This window comes from Bos taurus, chromosome 24 (genome assembly GCF_002263795.3).
Source record: "Bos taurus isolate L1 Dominette 01449 registration number 42190680 breed Hereford chromosome 24, ARS-UCD2.0, whole genome shotgun sequence".
NCBI lineage: Eukaryota > Metazoa > Chordata > Mammalia > Artiodactyla > Bovidae > Bos > Bos taurus.
Window position 1 is genome coordinate 20565110 of NC_037351.1, and position 21692 is coordinate 20586801.

The window sequence follows — 21692 nt, forward strand, 5'->3', positions numbered from 1 at the left end:
CCTTTGCCTTTTCTAAACCTAGCTTGTACATCTGGAAGTTCTTGGTTCACATACTGTTGAAGCCTGGCTTGAAGGATTTTGAGCATGACCTTGCTAACATGTGAAACGAGCACCAGCCCAGCCTGCTTGCCCCTAAGCTCCAAATTGCTAGAAATGGCTCCTGGGCCTCCTCACGTTTTCCAAGCTTTACACAGGTGCCTGTTTGATGGACGCAAGTCCAAATTTTCACTTGTAAACATTATTTTAAAATCACAGCATCATCTAATACAAAAAATTATGTTTTTAAATATGACAATCCCTTCCCTTCTTCCCAGAGGATTCAATCACCTTATTGTGAACCTCTACAGTGGAATTTCAAGGACTTTTTTAAAATGTGGCTCCTATGTAGTAGTCACTTGCCTACAACTTAGTTAAACCTGAATTTTTTTTAAATATTTATTTATTTGGCTGAGCCTGCAGCATGCAAGATATTTAGTTGCAGTTTGTGGGATCTAGTTCCCTGACCAGGGATCGAAACTGGGAGGGTACTGTCTTAGCCACTGGCTCACCAGGGAAGTCCCAAACCTGAACTTTTTTTTTTTTTTTTGCTTTGATATATAATATATATTTTAAAATGTATACTCCATAATGAAGGGGGGTTTGTTTCAAGAACACAGGGCTGGTTCAATATGCAAAACTCAATGTAGTATATCCTATCAACTGTCTACAGGAGAGAAATTAGATGATCACATCAACTGATGGAGGTAAAGCGTCTGACGAAACCCAACATTCAGCCATAAGAAAAATTTCAGCAAATTAAGAACAGAGGGAAGCTTTCTAGACTTGACAGGAAAACTCTATGGAAAAAAAAGAACTTACAACTAACATTGTATCTGATGAAAAAACTCAGTGTTTTCTCCCTGATATCAGGAATCAGTCAAGGATGTCCTCTTGTACTACTCTTATTTTTTTTTTTTTTTGAGTGCCTGCATGCTTATTGACAATATTTTCCACAGTTCATGCCAAGCCTGAATTCTTTAGAAGTATTACGAGCTTGCCAAATGTATTTTATGATATTATTTTATGTGTATTTTATGATCTAGTACAAAACCAAAGTATGCTTAATAGTCACAGAATTAGAAACCTTCCTATTGTGACTCATTCATACCTGTCAAGTTGGTGACAAAGAAAGGCAGAGAAGAAAAATAATGAACTTCCTTTAATATGAGAAAAGTAAATAATAAATCTCTCCATTGGTTGTGCATGTCCACTATTATCTTCATTCCAAAAAACTGAAGTATGTGTGAATGCATTTAACAGAGGCACATTTAACAATCCTATCAAACTCATGAGTGAACCTTGAAAAAATTCATACCAAGTGTAATTAGCCAGTCACACAAAAGGACACATTTGGATGACTGTGTTTACATGAAATGTCTAGAACAAGCAAACTCAGAGGGACAAGAAAAGGGGGCGGGGAGGAGAGAATGAGGAGTTACTGCTTAATGGGTACAGATTTCGTCTGGGTGATGAAAAAGTTTAGGAGACAGCAGCGATGTTAGTGCCACCTTGCGAAGGTAATGTCACTGAACTGTACAATAAAAATAGTAATAATGGTACATTATATCATGTATATATATCTTACTACCATAAGTAAAAATAAAATCATATCAAAACACTACTTGACTAAAAACCAATGGCCTAATATCCACAGCAGGAAATCCCAAAAGCAACTAAGACAATGGCTCCGGCGCTGAGTGTGAGCTGCAACAGTGCTGGGCGCCTCCCTGAGCACAAGCAGGTTTAAAACTAGTGTAGTCTCCGTGGAGCTGATGAGGCCACAAGGCCACGCGTCCGTGGACTTCGCCACCACCCATCCCGTCTCCGCGGCCAGCACATTAGACTCACATTCATTTAATAGCTATTTCCTGGCAGCTGTAATCACATGTTCATTAGAGCTGATTGTTTTGCCATGCTAATGGTCATTAAGGGCTGTCACTGGCAAGTACTTTGTTTTCATTTCTATAAATATATGAGCATTTCACAAGTCACCAGCTACTAAAACTGAATAAACACTTTAGACCATGCATTCTCAACAGGGGTGAGAACAAGAAAATTGGTTCTTGGGGGCAAAAATACCTTCAATATATGTTCAAATAGTCTATGTTCCACTACAGGGACCTAGTACATAACAGATACATAGTCTGGGGCATTAAAACTTCATGGGGGTTGAATGAGGGTAATTAAGGACTAAATGTATATTAAAAGGCTCCAGAGGAAGGTGATCATTTGAAAAAAAAACTGACAAACACTGCTTTATATCCTACAATTAAAGATTCTCTTTCAACACAAAATAAGCAACCCATTTGCTCTTCACAACTGAAAAAAGAAAGAAAAAAATGGCTGATTCAAGTTGATGTGTGGCAGAAACCAACACAATTCTGTAAAGCAATTATCCTTCAATTAAAAAATAAATAAATTTAAAGTAAAAAACTATGAAAAGTTTTCATTGAAGACTAGTGTACAGCTTTGCTGCGGGACTCACGCTAGTCTTAGCAGCACATCGTACAGCAATCTGTGCGAGGCGCTGCCCTCCGTTTGGCCCAGACTCTCTTGGCTTTTCCCAGGACTGACAAATGCATTCATTCATGCCAGCAGCCACAAGCATCTGCTAAGTGCCAGGCACCCTGCTAGGCCCATTTGGCTGGATCCCCCTCATCCAAATGGACAGAGCTGTCAGGAATGGCGAATGCTTGGATCCCTTGCTCCACATCAGCCTTGGAAGAAGAGAAGCAGGGGGTAGGCCAGGGAAGTGGTCACAAGTATGGGTCTAGAAGCCAGGAAACTTGGGTCTGAGGCCAGGCAGCATCACCTCTTATCAACAAGCAACTCTGTATAAGCGATTTGACCTCTGATGCTTCAAATCCTTCCTCCAAAAAAATGAGATGGTGATGTTTCTCAGGGGGCTGCAGGGAAAACCAAGTAAGAGATGACGATACATATTTGGCTCTTGTAAGCTTGAGGAACTACTGGTCATGCCTTTCCAAGTGAAATAAGAGGATGATCAGAATATATGCAGTTGCCTGCCATGATTTCCATCAGCAGATTCTATTTGCCAGCACCCTCCACACTCTTACAAGAGCCCTGCAACTCCCTCCTCGGGGGAGCTCTGGCCTCAAGGTCAGCTTACAGGCTAACGGGCTCTAAGTAGGGACATGCAAAGCCCAGCCTGAAGTCCCAGGGGCAGACGGGAGCAGCAGCAGGCGGCATTTCTAAGTCAGAGAAGAATTTCAGCAATGTGTATCCCTCTTCACGCCAGTTATCAGGCCAAGATGCAACACACTCCCTCCTGGTGCCCAAGGACACACTAACACATGTCACTTCCTCCAAACTCAGACTCAAGAGCAGGGGAAGAAGTCTGCTGCATTTGGGCTATGATTTCAGGGGCCCCAGAAGGAATGCTGCTGCTGCTGCTGCTGCTAAGTCGCTTCAGTCGTGTCCGACTCTGTGCGAACCCATAGACAGCAGCCCACCAGGCTCCCCCATCCCTGGGATTCTCCAGGCAAGAACACTGGAGTGGGTTGCCATTTCCTTCTCCAATGCATGAAAGTGAAAAGTGAAAGGGAAGTCGCTCAGTCGCGTTTGACTCTTGCGACCCCATGGACTGCAGCCTACCAGGCTCCTCCGTCCATGGGAGTTTCCAGGCAAGAGTACTGGAGTGGGGCGCCAGTGCTATAGGCCTTGGAAATTATGCCTCTTCCCAGCTTACTGAAACTCATTTTCAGTGGATACGTGCTTCCTTTCCACAAAGAAAAGTAAGGTTCAAGCGTCCATCCGCTAGGAGATAAATGGAACCTACGCTGGGGACAGGGGTTATTAGTACCAGAAGCCCTCACTCTTCCCGGACCTCGAAGGGCCCCAGCCATGTGTTCTGATGGCCTCATATTTTCATGTGACTTGCAAAAGGAAGGCACTTTAATGCCATCACTTAAGCCCACGGTCTGTATCCACGCTGGTTCCCTCCACCACACTTTCTCAGATGGCAAGTGGTAGAACCACCATGAGCATTTGGAAGATCTAGCTCAGGGAAGTGAAGTAGGGGTTTAGTGGGATGTATCTACATGGTTTACCATTTCTTCCATGTACAGTTAGATTTTTGCTGGTTGTCCCGATGAAGGAATGATTCCTTAAAACATTCCTGCTGCCCGGTGCGGCAACTCAGTGGACTGTGTGACCCGAGGGGCAGGCCCAGAGCTCAGACTGCAATATGAATGTGACCTCAGTGTGAGGAACCCTCAAGTACAAGATGGGAGGAAAACCAGCACTTTGGATGGAAAGAGCTGGAAGCTTGTCTGTGGGATATACTTCCAATTCCTGCAGCTCCTACATGAAAGAACACTAACGGAGGTCCCCCCCTCCACCCCGCCATTTGCAAATATCCTAGACATTTCTAAGAGATTACCATAAATGACCTGTGAAGATGAAAGAAACAGTCTAAAGCAAGGGTTGGCAAAACTACGGTCCAACAAATTACAGCCCATTGACCAAATCTGCTCCATTGCCTGTTTTTATAAATAAAGTTTTGTTGGGATACAGCCACATCCATACATACTGACCAGGACTGCTTGTGCACAGAAAGACAGAGTTGATCAGTTGCTACATAGGCCATGTGGCTCCCAAGCCCCAAAATATTTATCATCTGATCCTTTACAGGAAAAAGTCTGCTGATCCTCACTCTAAACTACCAATAATATAAAACAAATTTTAATTGATCATACCAGAACAAAGACTGAATTACTTCCTTGCTTTCTCTATAGAAAATATGATAAACATCACTGCAGTATCAAGAGGTTAGAAAACAGCCAAAAAATGCAGGAAAAATTATATTATAGAAGCCTGTTAGTGACATGAGTAATAAAAATATTAAGTTTTTTTCTAGTTTTTGAGATGGTCTATGGTATCTGTCAGCCTTTAATAATCTGTAATTTGTTGTGACTCATCTTCTCATTCTAAAATCTTCACTTTTATACCCCAACTCATATAAGCTTCAGGCCAGACAAACACTGCATATGCTCCTACTAAAAGATAAAGAAGAGACACCTGACCATTTCTGTGGCCCTTAGTCACCCCCATGAAGAGCTCTCTTTGACTTCTGATGGAGGAGAGGGAAGCCAGGGACTGCTGGGAAGAAAGAGGTCTCCAGAGGAAGCAAGTTGCAGACAGGAGCTCAGAATAAGACAGGGATGAAAACCGAAACAGACACGTCTTCAGGGAGCACCAACCTTACACAAGGAGGAAAACTCACTGTGCAGATCGGTTTAAAACATGAGTGTGTTCGGGACTTCCCTGGTGGCTCAGTGGTTAAGACTACATGCTTCCAATGTAGGGAGCATGGGTTCGATCCCTGGTCTGGGAACTACGATCCCACATGCAAAACAGCGCTGCCTCCCCTGAAAATAAATGAAAAAGAGAAAAGATTTAAAGATCAACCTGCCATATAGCACAGGGAGCTCAGCTTGGTGCTCTGTGGTGGACCTAGATGGATGGGATTGGCGGGGCAGGTGAGAGGGAGATTCAAGAAGCGGAAATAAATGAATACATACAGCTAACTCTCTTCACTGTACAGCAGAAACTAATACAACACAGTAAAGCAACTAGACCCCAATAAAAATAGATGAATAAAATACAAGCCATAAAATTATTTAAAAAAAAAACAAACCACGAATGTGTTCTGTCCAAGCAAAGTGCTAAAGGAGTAACAGAAGAGGTGGAGATATTGGCAGGCACTGCAGCTGAATGGTATATAATTAGTAAATAATAATCACATGCAAATCTCAGTCTATTAGAAATGAGAAAAGAATAAAGTCATCTAGTCTTACTTTAAAAAGCTACCTTCTGGGGGTGGGGTTTGGGGTGGGGTTGGGGGGATCGAGGCCACAGCAGGCCCTGAGGTTCATCTTTCTCTCCTCCTCTCTCTGAGGAGCCAAGAGCCGCAGTGTCAGAGAGAAGGTCCTTGAGAGGGGAAGCAACGCCACTGGGTCCCCCGCTGGTAGGTGGTCTTGCCTTAGGGACGTGATCAGAGGCAGAGGGTTCTGAAATCTTCTAGCTGTTCCCCCTCATCCCTTCCTGAAAAGCTGAACAGGCCCCAAAAGAATCCACCTCCATGAAACCGTCAAGGGACATTAGGAAGTGAAAGCTGGCTGTGGTCCAAGGAGAAGGTCAGCAGAGAGAAGACAGTACTTCACAACACGTGACGACGAGGTGGGGGCTGGAGCCAGGTGATCCTTCCTATCCTGTGAAAACACTGGTGGCGACAGGGCAGGCTGTGGAGGAGCCGGGGCGGATGGCTGAGCTGAGCACAGGGCTCTGGATGAGAACGTGGGCACAGACTGCGCGCACTGAAGCTCACAGGGCTGCTGGGAGGTGACTGCCGCCAAGGGTGGGCCAACAGGACAATCCCAGGAGCCCCTCACACAGCAGTTTACACATAAGGAATCATCTTACCAATGGTGCCGAAATCGATACTGAAATTCTTAAGGGACTCCCCTGATTCTAGACAACTAAGGCACAGCTATAAGGATTAACCAGAAAGGTTTCAGATTGTCATTTAAATTTCAGTTCATCTGATTAACAATGCAATTTATGGTACTTTTCTTTTATTAAGAATCAATTTACAATCTTCTTAATATACATCTGGAGAAGTAAAGCAACCTTTCTTCCAGAGAACAGGTAAAACAAGAAAGGTTATGAAACCCAGCTCCATCAAACGTAATTGTCAGCCTCACAAATCTGTAACTTCTGTCACACTAACATGTTCTAACCTAGAGAAATTCTCATACGAGTGCCCAAGGACATACATATAAGAATTTTAATAACGTCAGTGTTTGTAACACTGAAAAATTGAGGCAACTTAAATGTCCATGATCAGGAGATGGCTCGTGAAACTGTATATCCATACACAAATATGCCACTCTATGACAAAAATAAATACACCAGGATGACTCTTAATCTTGTTAAATCACAGAACAACAACATAATACATTCATAAGAAGTTTGCAAACATATACACAAGACTGTAAAAGGATGAGAGATTAATGTGGGTGTAGTCAGGACAGGAGGGGAAGAAAGACTTAACTGCTGGGTGCCGTGCAAGGCAGCATCAATGACACTGTTAATTTTGATTTCTTAAGGTTAACAGTGTGTCCACAGCTATCTTATTTTTCTGATAAATTAAAATAATAATTCCCAAATTAATTCCAAATTGATAGATTCCAGGACAATGATGAATACATTCTTTAAATCTATTCAATCTCCCTAAAATGCTGTCATTTGGTGTATTCTCTTTGAGTCTTTATCCAGATGAATGTTTTACGAGGTTTTAATGATGAAAAACAACAACAAATGATGATATACCATGGTACATTAATTACCATATCATTAATGAATTTAATATTAAGCATTTTTAACATTGAAAATCTTTGGAATTATCATTTAAAATAACCCCTAATATTTCAGTGCATAGATATGCTGTAATTTTAACCACTCTCCTTTTCTTAGATTTCTTCTAACTCCCCATCACAAATAATGCTGTACAGAACATTTTTATGTGCACAGTATCTCTTTCATTTTTAGAGCTACTTACGATATGTACCAGAGAAGGCAATGGCACCCCACTCCAGTACTCTTGCCTGGAAAATCCCATGGACGGAGGAGCCTGGTAGGCTGCAGACCATGGGGTCTCGAAGAGTTGGATACGACTGAGCGACTTCACTTTCACTTTTCACTTTCATGCACTGGAGAAGGAAATGGCAACCCACTCCAGTGTTCTTGCCTGGAGAATCCCAGGAATGGGGCAGCCTAGCCGGCTGCTGCCATCTATGGGGTCGCACAGAGTCGGACACGACTGAAGCGACTTAGCAGCAGCGGCAGCAAGATATGTACCCTGGAGAAGGAAATGGAGACCCACTCCAGTATTCTTGCCTGGAGAACCCCATGGACAGAGGAGCCTAGTGGGTTACAGTCCATGGAGTCACAAAGAGTCAGACACTACACTACTAAGATATGTACCCAGAGACAGGATTTTCATAAAAACTTTGATCGTTTTCTATGAATCATTATATACTGTCAACACATTTGAAATATTAATGGCTGCAAAACTTTTGTTCTGGCCAAGATTAAGGAATATGCATCATCTTTCCTCTTCTGCTTAAGACATACAAAACGCTGCCTTACTGCTTTGAGAAAATTCCCAGGCATGACATGGGGAAAAGGACCCTAGACAGAGCTTGGGAGTAATCAGATGCTAAGTTGGCAGACTGGGGGGAGCAAGGTAAGGAGAATTCACAGAGCCAAATATGAGTGTGTAGCCCAGAGAAGAATCTGGAAATCTACCGAGGGTCCCTCTGAGTATTCAGCAGAGTACTCATCAGTACACGCAAGGGAAAGACCTGAGACTAGGGAAAGAGGCAGCCAAACAATCAGAGGTACTCATACTGGGCTACTCTCACCAGCCAGACTAGAATCTCATAATTCATGGAAAATGGGGAATAGTACTCAGAAGGATCTTGTCTTAATCATGGCAAATAATTAGCCCTATAGTAAATGCTTCTCTGATATCACCTAAAAGCAAAACCCAGAAGGATCAAATTGTTTTCACGTAACTTCACCATCCCAGAATAAATTAAAACTATCCCATAACAAATTTTTTAAGAATACAAAAATATCAGCATGCAATGAGATAAAATTCAGTCTGGAATTCAATAAAAACAAAAATTACGAGGCATGCAAAGAAGCAGGAAACTGTTCTGAGTTTGGAGAAAATCAACCAAAACTAAAATAGAACTAACATAGATAGTATAATTATCAAACAAGAACATTAAAATGGGTACTACAACAGTATTCTATATAATCAAAAAGTTAACTACAGACATAAAAAATATTAAAGAGCAAACTTAATTTCTAGATGAGAAACACAACCTCCAAGATGAAAATTACATCAGACATTGATTCATGGCAGATTAGATAAGCAAGGAGAAAAGACTGGTGAAGTTGACATGGCAATAGAAACCACCCCAATTGAAACACAGAGGAAAAGTATCAAAATGCTTCCTACAGAAAACAAACTTTTCCTATAAAGACAAAAATAAGCTAAAAGTGAAAAGATGGGAAAAAAGATAAAACATGCTAGTGTTATTATCAGACAAGATAAATTTAAGATAAATGAATATTGCCAGGGATGAAGAATGTCACTTCAGAACAAAGGGGTCAATTTATAACAATCCTAAATGTTTATGCACATAACAACAGAGCTTCAAAGTATCTGAAGCAAAAATTGACAGACCTGAAAGAAAAAAAAAAAAAACAGAAAAACTCAGAATTACGGTTGGAAAACTCCAACTCTACTCTCAGAGGATTCTATAGAATAAGTAGACAGAAAATCAGTAAAGACTGGAAGAAAACTATCCATCAACTTGACCTAATTGACATTTATAGAATATTCTACCCAACAATAGAATACACATTCTACTCAGGTCCCAAAGACTAACCAGATTTTAACCTATACAAATAGTCTCAATAAATTTAAAGGATTCAAGTCATAGAAAGAATATCCTTTGACCACAATAGAATTAATCAATAACAGAAAGATCTCCAGAAAATCCCCAAATATTTATATAATAAAAAACATAGTTCAAAGTAACCCAAGGGTTAAAGAATAAGTCAAAAAGAAAATGAGAAAGTATTCTAAAATGAATGAAATGAAGATGATATATCAAAATGTATGTGATGCTGCTAAACAGCAGGACTTGGAGGGAAATTTATGGCACTAAATTTTTATAAAGAATAAAGGTCTACATTATAAAGAATAAAGGTCTCAAATCAAGGACCTCAGCTTTCACCTTCAGAAATGAAAAAAGAAGAGTTAGTTAAGCCCACAGTAAATAGAAAACAGGTATTAATAAAGATCAGAGGAGAAATCAATGAAATGATAAAGGAAAACAATAAAGAAACCTATCGAGTTCTTTGAAAAAGTCAAAAATATTGATATACTTGTAACCAGGCCAGTCAGAAAGAGAGAGACACAGAGAAAGAGAGAGGGGGAGAAAGATAGGGCACAAATTACGGTACCAAAAAGGAGGTAGATGACAACACTAAAGACTCTGCAGATATGAAAATGATAATGGGAGTAAAACTGCTTTATGCCAAAAAAACTGATAAATGAAACTGACAAATCCCCTTAAAAACATAAACAAAACTGTACACAAGAACAAATAAGCAACTTGAATAGTCCAACATCTACTAAAGAGATAGAATTTGTCGATTTTTTCCCAGAAAGAGATCTCCAGACCCAGATGGATATACTGGTGAATCCTATCAAACATTTAAGAATGAAAAATGTCAATTCTACACAAACTCTTCCAGAAAATGAAGGGGAGCAAATTTTCTTAACTTACCTGGTGAAACCATCATTATCATGGTAACAAAACAAAGGCATCAGAGGAAAAGAAACTATAGACCAGTATCTCACATGAATATAGTTCTCATGAACAATAATAAAAGATTTTAGCAAATTAAACCAAATAATTTATTTTAAAAATACATATCATGACTAAGTAGAATTTATCCAAGTTTGTTGGACAATTTAAAAATGAGTCAATGTAACTCATAATATCAACAATAAAAAACATAATCACCATAGATGGAGAAGAATCGTTTTAACAAAATCTAATGTGCTTTTCTGATACAAACTCTCAGCAAATAAGGAATATAAGGGAACTTCCTCAACCTGATAAAGGATATCTACAAAAAACCTACAGATAATATCATACTGCATGGTGAAAGAGACTGAATGCTTTTCTACTAAGATGGGGAACAAGAATGTCCACTCATCACTTCCATTCAATGTTATTCAACCTTATACAGCCAGTACAATAAGAAAAAGTTAAAAAGTAATTTAGATTGGAAAGGAAAAAGTTAAACTGTCATTATTCACAAGCAACAAGATTATCTAGGTAAAAAAACATGCTACAGGAGTCACAAAAAAGCTAGTAGAACAAATAGGCAAAGTGACCTTAACAGGTTTGCAGAAAACTAGATCAACACACAAAATTCAGCTGTATGTCTATGTAGTACCAATGGAAAATTGGAAGTTGAAATTTTAAAACTACATCAAAAATATAAAATGCTTAGGGATAAACATCATTAAAAATATGTAATACCTATACACTGAAAACTACAAAATACTGCTGATATTAATGACCTAAAGAAATAGACAGACCATGCTCACGGATTAGAAAACTCAATATTTTGCAGATGTCCATTCCTCCCAAATTGATTTAAAGATTCAGTGCATTCCTAATCAAAATCTAAGTGGGATCTCTGCTCTAGAAAGTGACAGACCAAATCTAGAATTCACATGGAAATGTAAAAGGTCTGATACAGTCCTTCAAAAGGGAGGAACAAAACTGGAAGACTTGGGCCGTGCTGTCCGTGCTAAGTCACTTCAGTCCTGTTTGACTCTTTGCAACCCGCCAGGCTCCTCTGTCCGTGGGATTCTCCAGGCAAGACTACTAGAGTGGGTTGCCCATGCCCCTCTCCAGCGGATCTTCCCGACCCAGGGATTGAATCCACACCTCCTGTATCTCCTGCACTGGCAGGCAGGTTCTTTACCACTAGTGCCACCTGGGAAGCCCTCAAAAGTGAAGAACAAAACTGGAAGACTTATGCTACCTGACTCCAAGATTTATAAAACTACAGCAATAAAGACAGTGTGGCACTGGAATATTGTATTGTATATTTGAAAGTTCCTAAAAGAGTATTTCTTAAAAGTTCTCTCATAAGAATTAAATTTTGTCACTATGCTGCTGATTGGTATTAACTAGACACTGTGGTGATCAATTTGCACTGTATACAAATATCAAATAATAACACTGTACACCTGAAACTATTAATATAATGATATATGTAGACAATACATCAATTTTAGAAACCTAGAAAATAAAAAAAAGACCAAATAACCAATGGAAAACAATTTAAAGTCCAGAAACAGATTCACATATATATGGGCAACTGATTTTTAACAAAAATTTGGAGATAATTCAATAGAGAAAACATAATTGCTAGGTTTTCTCCCAACTAACTGTACTAGAACAGGTGTTTATACACAGGGGAGAAGAAAAGAACCCTGACCCATACCATGTGCAAAGATTAACTCAAAAATAAGACATAGATATACATTTACAATCTGAAACTATCAACCTAAAGCAAACATGGGAGTACGTCTTTGTGACCTTGAGTTAGGTAAAGATTTCTTAGATATGAAACTAAATGTACATTCCATGAAAGAAAAAAAAACCTGATAAATCAAACTTTTTTGAAATAGAAAATGTCTCCTCTTTGAAAGGAGACATTAACCATTAAGAAAATGAAAAGACAAGTTATTGACTAGGGGAAACATCTGCAAATAAATTAAGGACTTGCATCTGTAACCTATAAAGAATTCTCAAAACAAAAAAACTGGAATAATAAGAAATAAAATAAATATTAAATACTCAGGAACAGACAATTCCATTTAAAAACTGGCAAAAGATATGAATAAACATCTCACCCAAAAAAGGTAGATAGATGGTAAATAAGCACTAGAAAAGATGTTCAACATCATTTGTCACTGGACAAATGTAAGTTCAAACCAACTCCATGGGCTGTAGCATGCCAGACTCCCCTGTCCATGGAATTCTCCAGGCAAGAATACTGGAGTGGGTAGCCATTTACTTCTCCAGGGGCTCTTCCTGACCCAGAAATTAAACTCAGGTCTCCTGCATTGCAGGCAGATTCTTTACCATCTGAGCCTTAAGCCACTTACCCGGGTAGCTCAAACAGCAAAGAATTTGCCCGCAATGCAAGAGACCTGGGTTTGATCCCTAGGTCGGGAAGATCCCCTGCAGAAGGGCATGGCAACCCACTCCAGTATTCTTGCCTGCCTGGAGGACTCCATGGACAGAAGAGCCTGGTGGTCTACAGTCCATGGAGTCACAAAAAGTTGGACACAACTAAGCAACTAACACTTTCAGTTTCACAGAGAAATTAAAGCTATGTCTACAAAAACATTTGTACAGAAATGTTCATAATAGTTTTATTCTGAAGCTGTTAAAACTGGAACACAAACGTCTGAAACTGGAAACACCCAAATGTCCATGAACATGTGAATGCATAAACAGATGTGGTATGTCCATATAATGGAATGCTACTTGGCAATAAACAGGAATGAATATCAATATCATACAACATGGGTGAATTTCAAAATAATTATGGTGCACCAATGACGGAGGAGCCTGGTAGGCTGCAGTCCATGGGGTCGCTAAGAGTCGGAAACGACTGAGCAACTTCGCTTTTACTTTTCACTTTCATGCATTGGAGAAGGAAATGGCAACCCACTCCAGTGTTCTTGCCTGGGGAATCCCAGGGATGGAGGAGCCTGGTGGGCTGCCGTCTATGGGGTCGCACAGAGTTGGACACGACTGAAGTGATTTAGCAGCAGCAGCAACTATATGATTCAACTTATCTGAGAAAATACAAAGCAATCTATGGTGACAGAAAGTACCTCACTGGTTGCCTGGGAAAGGCTGGGTGGGATTGGGGATGAGAAGCACTATAAGGGGGCAAAGAAAACACTTTGGGGTGATGGATAACCTTCACTCTATTGTAGCTGTGGTTTGACCTGTGTACACCTATGTCAAAACACATCAAACTGTACACTGTACACATACATAGGTTATTATATGTCCCTCTGACCTCAAGAGCAGTTTTGAAATACTAATAGTTGCACCTGAGGAAATAGACAAAGAACATTCTGTAAAACTAAAAGTACAAAACAGATGCAGTCACTTCAGCAGTGTGAATGAACAACCTTTTGTTTTAAACACTCATCAAACCCAAATTTCACTCCTCTGCTTTAATCCTTTTTTTATTTGCTCCAAAGCCTAAATTCAAAACTACCTACTTCATGAAGGAACTGGCCCCACAACACAGGAAAAAAGGTCACGGAACGTACAAAGCTACGAGCAAGTGATACCAGCTCCCACACGTGTCCCTTCCCTCTCTGCCTTTCTCCAGGTTTTCACCACCCCGTGTTCTTTCTCTCTTTTTGTCTTATTTACCAATGGAGATAAATGTTCAAGGTCTTTGTCCTGGATTTTAAAATCAGATGGTTTAGCATGGGACAAATCTTCCTCAAAGTAAGGAATAAACAGCAGGCGCTCTTTTCTACCTTTGGTTGTTCTCCTTTAAGTCTTGGCTATTGTGCTTTGAAACAATGGCGTTGAAGAGCGGCGGGGTTCTCCCACCCCAGACAGTGCACCAGACCTTGAACTCCACCTGCAGGAAGGACGGCCCTGAGCTGCTGGGCTTTGGCCTTCCCTGCCCATACTCTCCTGTATCCGCTGGCCCCTCAGGGATCCTCTCTCCTCAGTGTCACTGTGTACCTGCAGGGTCCAGGGTTTGGGATTAAGCTCTCCCCAGGAGACTGGCTCAGGGCAGGGACAATCAGCTCTCAAGTCCACACTTCAGCCAAGAGTCTGTCCATCCCGGGCAGCACTGACCTTATGGTCCTAGCATATTTCTCGTTTTGAGTTTTTGTACTGATTTCCTCATGAAAGAAAGAAGAGGGAGAGGCTTGAGGGAACCAGCATTTAAGTTTCAAAGGCAAGCAGTAAGTACCCAAGGTCATTGCTAACTTCTTCATGCCATGTAAACTGGTGCCCCGATGGCACTGATGAATATCACACCAGAATGCGCTGCGTGAGACAGGGATGCAGATGAATAAGCTAATACACCCATCCCGGCAGATGTACTCGAGGTCCTAAAGAAAGTGAAGTTGCTCAGTCGTGTCCGACTCTTTGCGACCCCATGGACTGTAGCCCGCCAGGTTCCTCTGTCCATGGGATTCAGGCAAGAATACTGGAGTGGGTTGCCATTTCCTTCCCCAGGGGATATTCCCAACCCAGGGATCAAACCCAGGTCTCCTGCATTGCAGGCAGATGCTTTATCCTCTGAGCCACCAGGGGAGACCCTTGAGGTCCTATAGCCCAAGTTAAAAACAACATACTTCGTTGTACAGCAGAAACCAGTACAACACTGTAAAGCAACTATACCCCAATTTTTAAAAATTAAACATTAAAAGTATCTTCCATGAAAAAAACAAGCAAAAAACAAATAAAAAAAAACACAGTACAGCTTGCGAGAGAAGAAATTGCTCTCTCTTTGATGACCATTCCAGACTGCCTCCTCCCTTCCGGCTGCTGGAGAGGGAACTCGGGGAACTTCCCAGGGTTGCTCATTAATGCCACAGCCCCTGAAGAAAACAACAGACCAACATCTGAAAAATCGCAAGGCTCCTAGGATCACCGTTCCCTGTTGATGCCCCAAGGCTGAAAGTTGCCAGCCACCACACACAAAGTTGCTTAAAGGCTGCCCAGGTCTGTTTCTCCAGGTCAAAGCTGCTTTTAGGCTGCCCAAGGTCAGTTGTGTTTTTTTTTTTTCAGTGAAATAGCAAAACTTTGGAAGCATAAGCGACAGGAACTGGTGCAAAGAAACAACACTGCTGAGGAATACACGATGTGAAATAAAAGCACCCAAACTGCCACGAAGAACCTTAGTGGTAAGTACATCCTGGGGGAGGGAGGCAAACCCTATTTGTAGTGACACTGAAAGCGGGAGATTACCAGAAACCCAGGAAAAGGAAGCCTGGTGGAGGTACAGCCTCAGGAAATGCAGTCTGAGCGGGATTTCTTCTTCCTGTGCACCTACAGAAAAGGGCTTCTAGGACACTCAGCCCCAGCATTTATTCTCCAGGAAGAAAAATCTGCCATCACACACACACACAGATGTGAGACACACCGATTTCACACTGGTTACATTCCAAAAGGCAAGCCTACAGCACACATGAAGGGTCCTTCCAGGAAATAGGGGCCCAAGACAGCCCTTTGTGAGGAGGTACTCAACAAGGTGGGCTTCCCTGGTGGCTCAGCAGTAAAGAATCTGCCTGCAATGCAGGAGACCCAGGTTCGATCCCTGGGTCAGGAAGATCCCCTGGAGAAGAGATAGGCTACCCACTCCAGTATTCTTGGGCTTCCCTTGTGGCTCAGCTGGTAAAGAATCCGCCTGTAATGGGGGAGGCCTGGGTTTGATCCCTGGGTTGGGAAGATCCCCTGGAGACGGGAATGGCAACCCACTCCAATATTCTTGCCTGGAGAATCCCATAAACAGAGGAGCCTGGCAAGTTACAATCCATGGGGTCGCAAAGAGTCAGACACGACTGAGCTACTAACACACATCTTACAAGGTACCTCTACCCTGCCTTTCTGACACTTGTAGGAGCATAAAATTTGTTTTAAACAGCATTTTTTGGTGCTAAAGTAGCAGATTTTTTTAAAAGAGTCATGTATTATTTTTTACCCATTTCACACGTCAAAGAAATAACAATTTGGTAGCTCCATTCAATCACTGCTTGAAGGAGAACCAAACACTAGCATCTTCCAAATCCTCTACTTTCTACATAAATTCTGCTAAACCATGCAGAATTCCTCTTCTCTCAACAATGTCTTCATAAAGATAAAGCACAGTTCACACCAAGGAAAAGGCACCTTCTCCACACACACACACACAAGACACACACATATACCTACATAACACACACAGATATACTCATATACACAGGGGTACAGACACTGTTTCCCAAACTTCAAAACATTTCATGATAAACACCTCTGAGCTGACATGGTATCAGCAGCAGGGCTGGTTGCTGTGGATTCAGAAAATGTCATCCTACATAAAACAGACTCTGCCCACCTCACACCTGCTCCCCTCCACCCCAAGTCCCACTTTATCTCTCTTCACTCCATCATTAGTACGTATACCCTTTACACACTCCTGTCTACCGCCTTGACTGGACTGGAAAGTTCCACGAGGCAGGACCACATCTGCCTTGGTCACCACTGTATGCCCTGGTCCTGGCTCGCTGGACACAGAACGAGTTTCTGTTGACCAAAGCCGAGGGAGAGAGGAGTGAAAAGGGGCTGAACATGGATCAACATTAAAATCCAAAGCCTCAAGTAAGAGCCTCCATTTCCAACAACAATACCATCCTAGTATCTCCAACACTGAGAATAAGCTACAAGCATCGCTTCCTTGAATTCGCATGACAACACAGGTAGATAATATTATCATCCTAACTTTAGAGATGAGAAAACCAGGTTGAGAAAGTTTAAGTTATTTGCCCAACGCTTTAAGAACCATCAGCTTCTGAAGATCAGGTACTTTTTTGTTTTTTAAAGATAAACACATCTGCATATGTTCTCTGTTTAGAGCTTGAGCTGGAAAAGTACCCCTCACTCTGTTCAAAGCAAAACCACTGAGGAAAGAGGTTCGGCAGGAAAACAGGGAGCAACATTTGGCTGCCAAGCCCCGACTCGTCCACCAACACTCACCTGGTTTTTAGGTTTTCCTCCAACATGTATTTACTGCCCCACAACCCTGGTTGGTTCTCCTCGGCTCTTTTCAGTCTCTGGCCAGCTTCTCTGGTCACCAAAACTTTTGCACGTCCAGAGGCTCTGGGGCAGCAGGTGGCTGTGACCGTGATGGGCACCGCGGCGTCAGCAGCCAGCAGCCTCTGAATGACTCAGGTGCCCTGGCACCTCACAGTAAGAGCTGACTCCAGACAGAACCTGATTCATCAGGCGGAGAGGAGGCCTGGGCTTTGGCCCCAGCTCATAAAGCATTTACCCACAGACTGGGTGCAATTAGATGAGGGAACAAACAAGGAGAAATAAAAAGGAAAGTCAACATGTGATGGGCACGTGATGAATGACCTTCCTCATGAATTACTCCCGAGTGGGCCGAGTACATCTCTGCTGTGAAGAACATGTGTGTGTGTGTGTGTGTGTGTGTGTGTGTGTGTGTGTTGGGGGTGCTGGTCAGGGATCCTGTGCCAGCCTCCAGCACTGAGTCCATAGCCCACCTCTTCTGCTTAGGTGAGAGTCTGGTCAGGAGCTTTTCTTCAAGAGTAGTATCCAGTCTGCTCTGAGAGTCAAAGACAAAACTCCAGAAATCAAGATGTGATCTACCTCTCTAGGGAACAACCAGAGAATTTCTCATCCACATGACGTACTTCATGAACATGTACTATGTGCCAGAAGATGATAAAAGGACTTTAAAAAGAATTATACATTTGGCATGAAAATTTAGCTACAACTATATTCAAACCACTCCCCCTGTCCTGGACGATGCAACTGGGTTTTAGTCATAAAGTGCAACAGCCCCCATCACAGAGATAACTGAAAGAGATAAGAAGTGTGATCTTTATCCATAAACACTTTTATTTTAAGAAGCAGAACGGTTTTTGAAACACTAACTGCTGGCAATATTACCAAACACTTAATGTGGACAGAGAACGAACTCTGGGGAGAATAAGCACTGTGTGACACGTTAGTGCTTCCCCAAGGCACTCACGTGGACCGCACCCTAATGTCAACACACTGGGCCTGCTCCTTCCCTTCCACCAGAGTTCCAGGCGGGCGGCAGGGCTCTGAGGCCTTCAGAACCTCAACCCAGCTTGGCTTTGAAAGCTTTTCAGCATCTAGAAACTTTAAGAATCTTCTCTCTTGCTCACCAAGGGTAGAAAGATTAGAGTTCCTTCTTGGCCCAATGGGCTGCTCTTCCCCAAGTACCCTGAGCTGTCCTCTCTGGACACAGGCAGGAAAAGTCCATGTGTGATGGCACTTGGTTCAACCAGGCTCTCAAGGAAAATACCAGGCAGTTAAATTTGTGATGCCCCGATTTCTCTGCTGTTGGATTTCTCCAGAAGAGGAGAGTTTCATCAGGATTCTCCTGAGAAACAGAACCAATGGAGGATAAATATACATAAAATATATACATGTATATGCACACACATATATATTAGGTTGGCCAAAATGTTAATTCAGGTTTTTTTGTAAGATGTTATAGAAAATCTGAATGACTATTTTGGCCAACCCAATATATTTTATACACACACACAAAAATATGTATGTATATATGTATCCATTAGTGCGTGCTAAGTCACCTTCAGTTGTGTCTGACTCTTTTTGACGCTATGGACTGTAGCCTGCCAGGCTCCACTGTCCATGGGATTCTCCAGGCAGGAATACTGGAGTGGGTTGCCATGCCTCCCTCCAGGGAATCTTCCCAACGCAGGGATCGAACCCTTGTCTCTTATGTCTCCTGCATTGCAGGTGGATTCTTTACCACTAGCACCACCCATCTGTGCGCATACATACAGAGACTTATTTTAAGTGACTGACTCACTGAAGTTGGCAAATCCTACACCTGCAGGGTGGGCTGGCAGCCTGGAGATCCAAAATGAGCCGATGTTAACAGTTTGAATCCAAAGCCTGCTACTGCAGCTCCCTCCTGCTCGTAGAAGGATGGTCTTTCGTTCTATCCAGGTTTTCAACTACTCGGATAAGGCCCAGCCACATAATCATAGTGGAGGGCAGTTGGCATTAATCAACGTCCACTCACTTAAATGTGAATCTCATCCTAAAATCCCTCATAGAAACACCCAGAGTGATATTTGACCACATATCTGGGCACCATGGCCCTGCCAAGTTCATGCATTAAAATCACCAGTGCAGGGAACGAACCCCTTTCTTCACTTTTTTGTGCTTTCAGATGTACTAAATGTTTTCAAAATATAATAACATGTCCCTCAGCAATACAGATGCCCCTAGTAACTTTGAAGCTTTATCAACCATTTCTGACAAGTTACAAATTCATCCATTTTACAGAGGAAGTCACACAAATCTCAAGTTTAAATTTTTATTTTCTAAATACACCAAAAAAATTTTTGGAGAAAAACAGATCAAACTTTTGATAATGGGGGAAAAAGTGTTTTAAGACAAAGTGGATTTTTTCCAACATAATGTCTTTTCAGCAAGTTGATTCTGGGAAGAAGATTCAGAGCACATTATGTATATTTACCAGGTGGAAGAATAAACACAAAAGCCAAAAACACAGAATACACAACACAGCTGAGTGGCCTTTCCTTTAACTTCTTTGTTTTTAGTTTTAGAAAACATTAGTTTAAATGGTTGCCCATTATTTTGCTTAGAATTTACCAAAAACTGAAGCTAATTTTCAAACCCTTAAGAATAAAAATAAATTAAGGAGAGTGCAACCTATAAAACAGATAAAAGCACCTCCAGCTCTATCCCCCTCGTCATCCATGAGATAAAAATGCAGTAACTGTGGAGATCATGAGGGGCTGTACTTCTTCTTTGAGCTCCAGTTCTGATCTAATTTCACAAGGCATCTGTCATCATAAAAACACGAGGATGGTACTAGCTCTACAAAGAGCTGTGGGGAAACACATTAAAATCATCCGCCTTATAATAGCTCTGTCCTCAGTATGTCAGCCTTTTAATTCCAGTGTTATAAACTGGAATCCAAGTTCCCATTTGTTAAACAGCTTTGATGTGGGGCTGAAGAGGACTGGATTGGCAAGGGGTATTTCCTGGGAGCTTCAAATGCTGGCATGTATCTTCTACCTTCCCCTCAAGCTAGTACACAAGCAAAAGGCACTTTAAAAGCATAGAGTATTGGTATCTGAAGATCTCTAAGTACTTAAAAGAGAAGGCATTAATTTCTCAGAATTCTCAAAGGGGATGGCTTGGAGATTTAGCTCAGTTCAATTTGAGGTTCAATTCTAATTCTGTTGGACAAAGAGACACATTAGGTTAAATGTCAACTTTAAAAAGGTTAAACTTTACAAATATTTTAGGAACTATGGACTCAGACCCTCAACCATGTAACAACTTTGCTGTTATCCTAATGTCCTGGGGCTAGTGCTACATTCTATATTTACCTGACTAACTTCTCACTTTATTTGGAATTCCATACATAAACATCTACACCTTGCTTTAGATTTCTGGCTGCTAAAATTGAAAGCAAAAAAAAAAAATACACTTATATCAACATTTCTTCTCATAATCTCCCTTGAAAAATGACATTAAATAGGAAAAGGAACAGAACAGAACCAAATACTCCCTGTTGGTGAGGACAAGCCAGCCTGGAGAAGAAGGTTATGGAAAATAGAGACTGAGTGAAGGGAAATGGGGTTAAGTGTCTTCTGTCCCACCGACCAGAGCCTGGAAACAGATGCCACATGGAGTGACCACAGGGCTGGCCTTAGGATGGACTACCTCCAGTTCTTCCCCTGGAAACTGTTTTCCAGCCAACCAGCCCTTCCTGTTCTCACTTTATATGAACAACTCTCCCTCCTCTTTCTACACTCTTCCATCCCACCCTCCCTCTCACACTTGCATAAAGCCGTTGTTCACACATGCCAGAGTCAGACACAAGCCCGCCAGGCTCCTCTGTCCACAAGGTCTCCCAGGCAAGAATACTGGACGGGGTTCCCATTTCCTTCTCCTGACCCAGGGATCGAATCTGCATCAGCCATATGCAGGGGGTTGACAGAAAAAGAGCCCTACAGGTGAAGGTCACTCATTGCCTTGGCAGGCACCCTACTGAATTTGAGGTCACCTGAGCTAGAGCTTTCACAGACAGTCGGAAGGTGGGCTTGGATCGAAGGGTGCTCATGGTGCCAAATGTAACTTAGAAATTAATGCCCTCTCTTTTAACCTGCATCTCCTGCATTGGCAGGGGGGTTCTTTACCACGGAG

The 21692-nt window shown here is 41.8% G+C and overlaps 1 protein-coding gene across 10 annotated transcripts in view; it reads right to left on the reverse strand.

The window, feature by feature from the left end:
* Positions 1–21692, reverse strand: part of FHOD3 (formin homology 2 domain containing 3) — a 521883-nt gene that overhangs the window by 228811 nt on the left and 271380 nt on the right. Inside the window, exon 1 of one of the 10 annotated variants that reach the window (XM_059880996.1) lies at positions 17460–17713. The exons of the other annotated variants lie outside the window; for them this stretch is intronic. The gene's annotated coding sequence lies outside the window, so the exon portion shown is untranslated. Of the gene's footprint in view, positions 1–17459; positions 17714–21692 lie in introns of those variants that run through there. 10 annotated transcript variants of the gene reach the window in all.